At 41.2% G+C, this 8,843-nt stretch overlaps 1 protein-coding gene across 1 annotated transcript in view; it reads right to left on the reverse strand.

Annotated features, from left to right (window-relative positions):
* Positions 1–8,435, reverse strand: part of Fhit (fragile histidine triad) — a 1,358,514-nt gene extending 1,350,079 nt beyond the window's left edge. Inside the window, exon 1 of the mRNA XM_028787201.1 lies at positions 8,294–8,435. The gene's annotated coding sequence lies outside the window, so the exon portion shown is untranslated. The remainder of the gene's footprint in view (positions 1–8,293) is intronic.
* Between the last annotated feature and the right edge of the window lie 408 nt (positions 8,436–8,843).

Below are 8,843 nucleotides of genomic sequence, written 5' to 3' on the forward strand. Positions count from 1 at the left end.
GAGGGAGGGAGGGAGGGAGGGAGGGAGGGAGGAAGGAAGGAAGAAAGGAAGGAAGGAAGGAAGAAAGAAGAAAGGGGGAGTGTGTGCTAATAACCAGACAGACTTAGAACTTGTCCTTACTTTCCAGAATACAACAATTTCTATAATACAATACCTTCCTTCTCTCTTTCTCAATTTCCTCCTGCATTCATACTTAACTCATGCTTAATTAGTCATTAACAGAAAACATAACCATAACTCTAAAAATTCCATGACTCTTAAAAATGTATTTAATGTTATTTAACCTTATCAAGCCCAATGGCACCAACATTCTTCTTCCTGAATTTTCCTTTCTCTCTCTGTGGAGTCAACACACCACACACCAGGCAAATAAAGCTACTACATTTTAAAATAGCCACCTACAGAGTAGAGAGACTCAGCAAATGCTGGCAAATAAAATTACAATGTTGGTTAATATATATTCAGGCCAAGAATACTCCTAGGCGCTTGATAAGGTTTTAAATATAAATATTCAAACATAAGTTTGCACGATTTCTATGGGGAAGGAAATGCTTTTCAATAGGAAGAGTCTGGCAGTGATCAGAGTCTGCCTCCCCTAAACATGCCACCTTGGAAAAGAGGCTATCTTGTGTGATGGCAGTTAAACTGCATGCAGCCTGGGGAAGGAGGACTCTTTTCAATACCTCTTCTGCAAGGTGAAAGCCAGGAATAAATTCCCTTTGTGAAGTAGATGTGTTGGTAAAAGAATTCCCTCTCCTTAAGAAAAGGAGAGCAACTGTGTGCACAGCAAACCTTACAAAACAGCCTTCATTTCCCGTCTATTTCCTCAGGCATCTTCTCTCAGCTCACCCTCCCATCCATGTCTACTCCAGAAGACAGACCCTGTCAGCTCTTCCTTCCTCTGCTCTAACTCCAGAAGATAAGCAAGCCCAGCACTACCCTCCTCTTCCAAGTGTTCCTTCTCTGAAGTCCTCCATGAGCACATACAATAAAAAAACAAAACCCTTCTTCAATTTCGCCCTATGTACATTTTTAGGGCCCTAGAAGCAGGACCTAAGTGTGTAGAGGAAGTTTTCTTCCTCCCCAGTCTCTACAATATAAATGATTCGGAAAATAAAAGGGATTTAATCAAATTATCTTAATTAATCTGCCAATGGAAATGGGGGTAATTATTTAAGAAAAGGAACCAGACGTCCAAACAGCAGCTCCAAGGAAGCTGTGCATTCCAGACAACTGCACCAGAAACAAAGAATGCCATTAGAAAGAGAGCTTGCATTTTTTTTTCTGAACAGTCCTTTAGACTGCTGTGCAGCACTCTTGTGGGTTCAGAAAATTTTTAAGATGGCTTTAATGAATTTATTGATTTTGCTTTTTTACTTCCAGTTATGAAGAATGAAATAAACTAAATACCAGGAAGAGAACCCAACCTGAGAGTCCCCGTAAGGAGAATCATGACTTGTGTAAGCAAAGCTAGGGACACAACATGGGTGGGGAGGAAGGTGCTACTGTGAGTGGACAGAGGATGGAGCCCAGGACACAATCTGGAGTTATTCATCTAGTTCCGGGAGAGCCTTGGGTGAGACATCTCATATCTTTCCCTCCCACAGCCTTCAAATGCTACTTTCTAGACTCTCCTTCCAGAACTACATCATTTGAATCCCTTGAGAAAGGTCAAAAAGGAAAAGAGCAGCACCTGCCCCCTTAGCCAATCTGCATGGATCTGTCTGCACAGAAGATTGACCAGTCCCTGACAGGGATGGGGGAATCTAATATTAGCCAACACTGAAAAGCACTTATTAGAAAGCAATACAAACAGATTAATATTATAGAAAGGAGGAAGAAATGTTCATTTGAATGCCTCGAATTCCCTTCTTAATAATGGAGCTTTAACTTAAGTATGTTCCTTTAAGGACCTTGGATTTTTTCTCATTGAATTCAGAGAGACTCAACTGCACAGTCTGAACTACAACTATCTGCCCATGGTGGGATGTAGAGACTGCTACCAGAGGAAAATACCAGAAACAATGTTTTATTGTTACTTTTCCCTCCTTCCCTGAAACAGATTATAAAATCTAGGAAGGATTTTCAACCTTCCCATGAAACAGGTCAAAAAACCCTCATGAGAACTGACCTTCCTGTGGCTGGAGGAAAGACACATCCTTGTCTTTGAAGACAATGGGGTCATGGTGAAGAATCAGACCTAACAGGCCTTCTACTTCCTTCAGGCTATCAACATTACACCCCACTGTTTTGATCTGATCCTACTCACTGTGACTCAATCTACTTCAGCAATGCTAGCACCAAGAGACACCGTTACCCATCTTCAAGTTGTCATTGCTTCATAAGGACTCCATGTAATCTAAACCTTATACTACATAAATTTGCATACTTTTCAAAAGTTGTTCACCTGTCTTTTGTTGGGGGGGAAGGGGTGGAGAGGAAGGGGAGTCCCTTGCCCATGAGCCTAGGATGAATGAGGAAAAGATATTTCAATTCTTCTGCACCAATAAGGTTTAAGTATATACAAATGGTTGGAGAACTTCCAGACACGGCATGTGACATATAAGGTAAAACAGTAGAATTGGAGATTCCGTTCAATATTCAAAATATGATGACAAGGAAGCATGAAAGAGAATGCACAACATTGTGATTTTATTTATTTATTTTTGGTTAGTTGACTTTTTTCAGACAGTGTCATACTTGGTAGTCCAGGTTGGCTTATAACTCACTCTGGGGCCCATACTGGCCTTGAACTCATGATCCTCTTATCTCTACATGTTGAGGATTGAGACTACAGGTGCATGCCACCATGCTCTGTTTGTGATTTTTTTTTCTTACTATGAATAATAAGAGCAAAATGAATAGCTTCTGTATACTGAAGACAGCAACTGAGTCAAACATTTTCTATGAGTTACGTTAAATTTTAGGTTGAAAGAGACTATAATACTTTACCCAGTGTCACACAGAGAGCAGGGCCGACATTAAAAAATAAAACCCTTTATTCAGAGAAAAAATAGGAGGTGTGGCTTGTTGGAGATGTGTCCCTGTGAGTGAGGTTTCAAAGGGTCCACTCACACCATTGCCAGTGTTTTTTCTCTGCTTCTTTATCGCAGATCAAATATATGTACGTATGTAAATATATATATACATATATATATTCTTCATTATACATATATATAATTCATTATACACATACACACATATAATTCATTTACATACACATATATATATAATTCATTAAACACACACACATATATATAATTCATTATACACTGTCACACACATATGCAATTCATATGTTCATGAACATACACACATCATCTTACCTGTTCTCATTCTCTTACCTACTCTCATCTCGACTCTCACATAGACACACTAAGAACTGCTTAAATGCTTGCTATTCAGAGTATAGTCCATGAAGCAGCATCAACAGTCTATTAGGAAGACAGGTTTTCTGGTCCGTTCCAGATCTACCAAATCAGAGGCTACATTCTTAAATCAGCAGGACACATGGTTGCACACTAACATCCAAGAAACACAGATGTGTCTATAACTCCTTCACAGCTCAAAGGACATCTCAGAAGAGAGGGTATGGAGAAAAGAATGGGTCCTACGGACATATGCCTTCTAGATAAGACATGGATGCTACACTAACGAACTTAAGTGATTACCTGCACATCATCTACATCTGGAGTAGACCAGAAAACCTGTCTTCCTAATAGCAGGCTTCTACTTTTCTTCTGTGTGTGTGTGTGTGTGTGTGTGTGTTTGTAAGATAAATTAAATATATTTTGTTTGTATAATGAATTATATAGATGTGTGTATAATGACATATGTGTGCATCATAAGTTATATATGTGTATTTATAGCAAATATTTCTGTAATGAATTATATACGAGTGCATACGTATATATAATAAATGTGTGTATAATGAATTATATATGTGTGTAATGAATTATATGTATGTGTATATAACAAATTATATATGTATATATTGAATTGTATTTGTGTGTATAATGAATTATATATAGGTGTGTATAATGAGTTGTATATATGTGTATGTATGTATGTATGTATGTATGTGTATAATAAATTGTGTATGTGTATTCAGCAAGCACAGTTGTAGGTGTTTTCCACACTGACTACTGCTTGTCACTGATTTACTATGAACACTGGATCTATACTTCCAAAAATATGCAAACATTTTATTTCCCCACTTGACTGCTAAGTGGTTTCCCAAGTTCCATTTGAAGGAAGTTCAAGGCTCTTGTAGATGCTGGACTGTGTATAACATCATTGTCTTATGTTGTCTCTATTACTGTGATAAGCACCATGGGGAAGATAGCACTATTTGTGTCACATTGACAGAAACTAGTCACCACAATCCTCTGTGCTGGTCTATGTAACCTCACTTTGTCACCCTCTTCAGTCACGGAATGTCATTTGGGTGTCCAAACCTCCTTTATGTTCACCAAATCCCAACACTCCCTGCTTCTCTTTCTGCTTTCCCTCACCTGTACCTAGATGATAATGCCACCACTCAGTGCCACGATCACCTCCCTGTCAGTCAGTCATTGCTCTCTGTTACTGGCCCATAGTGGAGAGCCTAGAGAAGCCAGAGCAAGCTGTTTCAATGTTTAGGACTGACCTCCACTTCTCCTTTACCTGCCTGACCCTACCTCCTCCCTTTGGCTCAGACCCTCATTTGCTTCTCTTTCTCTATCTGTCACTGAGTAACAGAAAATGATGTCTTTATCACTACTATCAACTTTAGAAACAAGTCACTAGTCATTGCCCCTGAATCACTCCCAAGCTAGAGGACAATTGCCTGAATTTAACCTGATGCTCCTTGGCCAGGGTTCTCTTCCATTCTACAGGTAGACAAAAGGCTTCACTGACATAAGTCAGCTGTTTTCCAGTCTAAGTTTAATACCTACATGGAATCATGGGTCAGAGGCTTCTCAGCAGGCAGTTCTTGTATAAAACCTTTACCATCTCCCTGACCATAAGAATGTCACCAGGCTGACAAGATGGGTTTTCAGGAGTGACAAAACTTTGCATTTTAAATATTATGGCCCACCTTTCTTACTCCAAGAGGACAAATACAAAAATCATTGTATTTTCACATACCAAGTTTACATTAACAATGACAAAATAAGGCATATCATTTATCTATCTGCTACAGACTATTTCGAGCAGACAGAAGCCTCAAAGAGCTGGCATTTGAATGCCAGGATGCCATGTGACTGATATCTATTGCCTTTATCTGGATTGTTGTTTCATATGAGAAGTCAAAGATGTGGGCACATCCATAGATACAGAGCCCTTGGTAGATGACCTCAGAGGCTGTGATTTCTCTCTTCCATGTTCATGTTAAAAGTAACATAGCCCTATATCTTACATTTCAAAGCTGCATTTCTACATTAAAAGAGATAATTGAGATGGAAGGAAAGGCTATGGGAGCAGGGATCTGAGTGCTAATGAATGCAAGTCCACAAACGTCTTCTCAGCGAGCGCTAGAGGTCACAGAGGTTGATGAGGAGAACTTCGTGCATAGCGACTTGTTCCGAATGTTTAGCTAATAATTTACAGAGTTTGGCCAACAATTTAGAAAGCTGTTATGTCATTACCTAATTATCCAGAAATCATCTCTCACACGGGAAAGGTGAGAGGTGCTTGCTTACATATCTGTGAATACATAACTGAAGGGCCCTGTGTCTTCTTAAACCAAAGTTGTGTGTAACATACACGTCACGTGTACATTTCCAATACCTTATATCAAAGTGTTAGATTGTGATATCTGTGAATGTAAAAACAGCATCAAAGCCTCATTTTCTCATCTCTGGAGGAACAGGAAAAAAAAAAAGGATTGGGAACCAAAACAACAAAACTAATGCCAAAAATAGAAATGGAACATATTGAAGCTGAACATACAAATTAAGATAAGAACACAAAAGCATCCATAATGCATGCCACCAGATATTTACAGGAATGACGTGGGGTGAGAACACCAGGAGGAGGCAAGCACTGCCCTTATGGTAACAAACAGCTCCAGGAAGCCTCAGGAAACCCACTTCCCTTTGACCCAAGGCATGAGAGAAAGACTGCTGGCTGACTTGCTTCTAAAATGTAAGTGATGGAGATGATCCCTAAGTCCTTCCAGCTCTAGCACGCTGGGTACTTTCATTTAAAGTCTCATGCACCTAAGGAGACAAGCACACAAAGATGCTCAGGAAAACATCTGTTGAATTAATGAAATAGGAAAACTTTTCTAGCTAGAAAAGAGACTTTACAACAACTGGCCTTAGTGTGTGGCCTATAAAGAACAAATCTTGGGAACGGGGGAGGATAACATTATCTAAATAGCTACCGGTCTGCCATTCCTGATAGCTTATTGCTGTTGGAAGTATGATGCTGGGGAGTAATTTCATTTCAGATAAAACTAGCTGTGTGACCTCAGACAAACTACTCTGCCTCACAGGGACCAGTTTCCTCATCGCTGAAATTAAGGTGCATTCAAGCTATATATAGCTAACATTTTTGAAACCTTTATTCTCAGTAATTGTTCTGAAATATCTTTGCACTGGACTTAAGTAATCTCAAAAGGTTTTGTAACACTAGCATTTAGTGTCTAATTACAGAAGCACCATTGTGTAACTGAAAGGTTTTGTATTCTGTAGTCTCATAGGCCAGAGTCTCTGAGTTCTGTGAGGTAGGGTCTTTTGCTAGACAGAGACTCTCAAACAGAAGGTGCTACAATTTCATTACTTCTATTACCCAGGTGGCTTAACTTTTAAAAGTTACTTAACTTTCCTAACTTTCTTCCCCTGATCAGTTTGACGAGTAGAAAAAAATTGGTTATCTCTACTATATTGCTTTAAAGGAGATTAAATTAGAACTGAATCTAATATGCAATAAAATAGCCCAATTTTAATACGGCTGTGAAACCATGAACAGCCTTCTTTTCAAGCTTTTTATTATGGGAGCTACAGAATGATTTGGAGACCATGTAAACACGCTTTAACAAAAAAACTCATATTCAATACTTTGAATAGCATTAGCAACCAGAAAAAAAAAAAAAGAGGTGCGGGAAATCTTTACTAAACATTTTCTCTTACTCTTAGCATAATTAAGCAGGTGGACAAAGAAGGCAGCCAAGAAGGCAGGGCATGTGGGAGTCGTAGTTCTAAGGGAAGGGGGGTTACCTCCCGGGGACCCTTGTAGTGAGACTTCAGTTCCCAGAAGACATCTCGTCGGGCCAAATGGCACATTGGTAGCTGAAGAACCAGGCTGGTTATGCAATAGGCGGGACTACATATCCCAGAACCCTCCGCAGTCAAGGTCCTGAGCCTTAAAATGGAGCCTGAAAAAGGAGCTTTCAGGTACAATCAGCTTAAGCACAAGTGCTCTTAGGGCTGCCCTTAGCAGAACAGGCCTATCCCAAATTAGTGTTGCTCTAAAACAACCGCTGGATATTTTCAGCACATTTCTGAGACCGAAAATAAGCAGTTTTCAAATGACAAACTTTCGGGAGCCTGGCCTCAGTGTTGATTACAGCTGCAAACAGCTTCTCTGGTCCACTAGAGCAGGGAGCGTTAGGCTGGTTTTTATCCACGTGAGGACCGCTGAGCTGGGGTCGTATGGCAGAAGCAAAGGTGGCCTAAGTTCCAGGAACCTGCCTCCTTTCTTCCACAATCGGTTACAGCTTTCAATCCCCGAGTGTAAAACTAAAATTAAAAACCACGAAGGCACAGGGTCCAACCAGTGACGACTTCTTGCACCACAGTGAATTGATGTGGTTTTTTTTTTTTTATTTTTCTTTATTGTAAGGTTTAAACTTATCAAAATGCAAATTCTTTCCCAAAAACATTGTCCTCCGTGAGCCCTGTTCTACAGCTGCCTTACTACCTGTTCAAACCTTTTGGGATACCTTAAGCGAGGTGTCTGTTTAACACAGACCTGGTTTGGGTCAGGAGTTCCAGCCATTTGTCTATGGAAGTAATGAGCTATTCAAAAGTAGCCACAATGGGACCTGTGGACCTGCTGTCGCGACCCGGTGCCTCAGTTTACCCCGAGGGGCGGGCTGAAGCTAGGACGTGTGCTCGAGAGCTGGGGCGCCTGGGTCCATCCCGAGAAGTCTCGTCAGGTGGGCAAGTCCTCCTGACAGACGGCCACCATCAGGCGAGCGGTGCTGGCCTGTCCCCGCCCCGCGGGGGCACTGACCAGACGCGCATGGAAACCCAGCCCGCGCCCCACATTCTGCTCCACTTGGGCTTGGCTCCCGCGCCCCTACCTTCCAAGATCTTGGCGGCTGGAATGAAAGGCAAGAGGGCGGGAGCGCGGGACAGGAGTGCCGCCTGAGCTTGTCCCCACTGGGGTGGACCTGGGAGCTGACTGGAAAAGTCCTACCGCAGGCCCAAACCGGACGAACTACAATCCCCACAGCAACCTGCGGTAAGGGGCGGGAGCCAAGATGGCTTCTCATCTGGAGACAATCGCAGGAGCCAATAGGCGAAGAGCACTAGACTACGCTGTACCAATCATAAGCCAAATGACAGTAACACCAATTCTTAGAGTACCTAAGGTAAGTCTCCCCTTTGAAAGGTTTGTCATAAATAACACAATCTTTAGCTGTTAACAAATGGAAAAAGAAACATGACTGTTTTTCTCTTAAAATGAAAGCCTGCTCAGTACGTTTCCTTGCTTTCATCCGAAAAGAGCTAACTGCTGCACTTGCTTTCCCTTCTCCTGCATCTTCTTGATTAAGACTTTTGTATTTTTCCCAGAACACGTCCCCAAAGTCCCTACTTAATCCAGGATATGACTACCCTTGACCTCCCCTG

This window comes from Grammomys surdaster, unplaced genomic scaffold (genome assembly GCF_004785775.1).
Source record: "Grammomys surdaster isolate TR1022 unplaced genomic scaffold, NIH_TR_1.0 125614, whole genome shotgun sequence".
Taxonomy (NCBI): Eukaryota; Metazoa; Chordata; class Mammalia; order Rodentia; family Muridae; genus Grammomys; species Grammomys surdaster.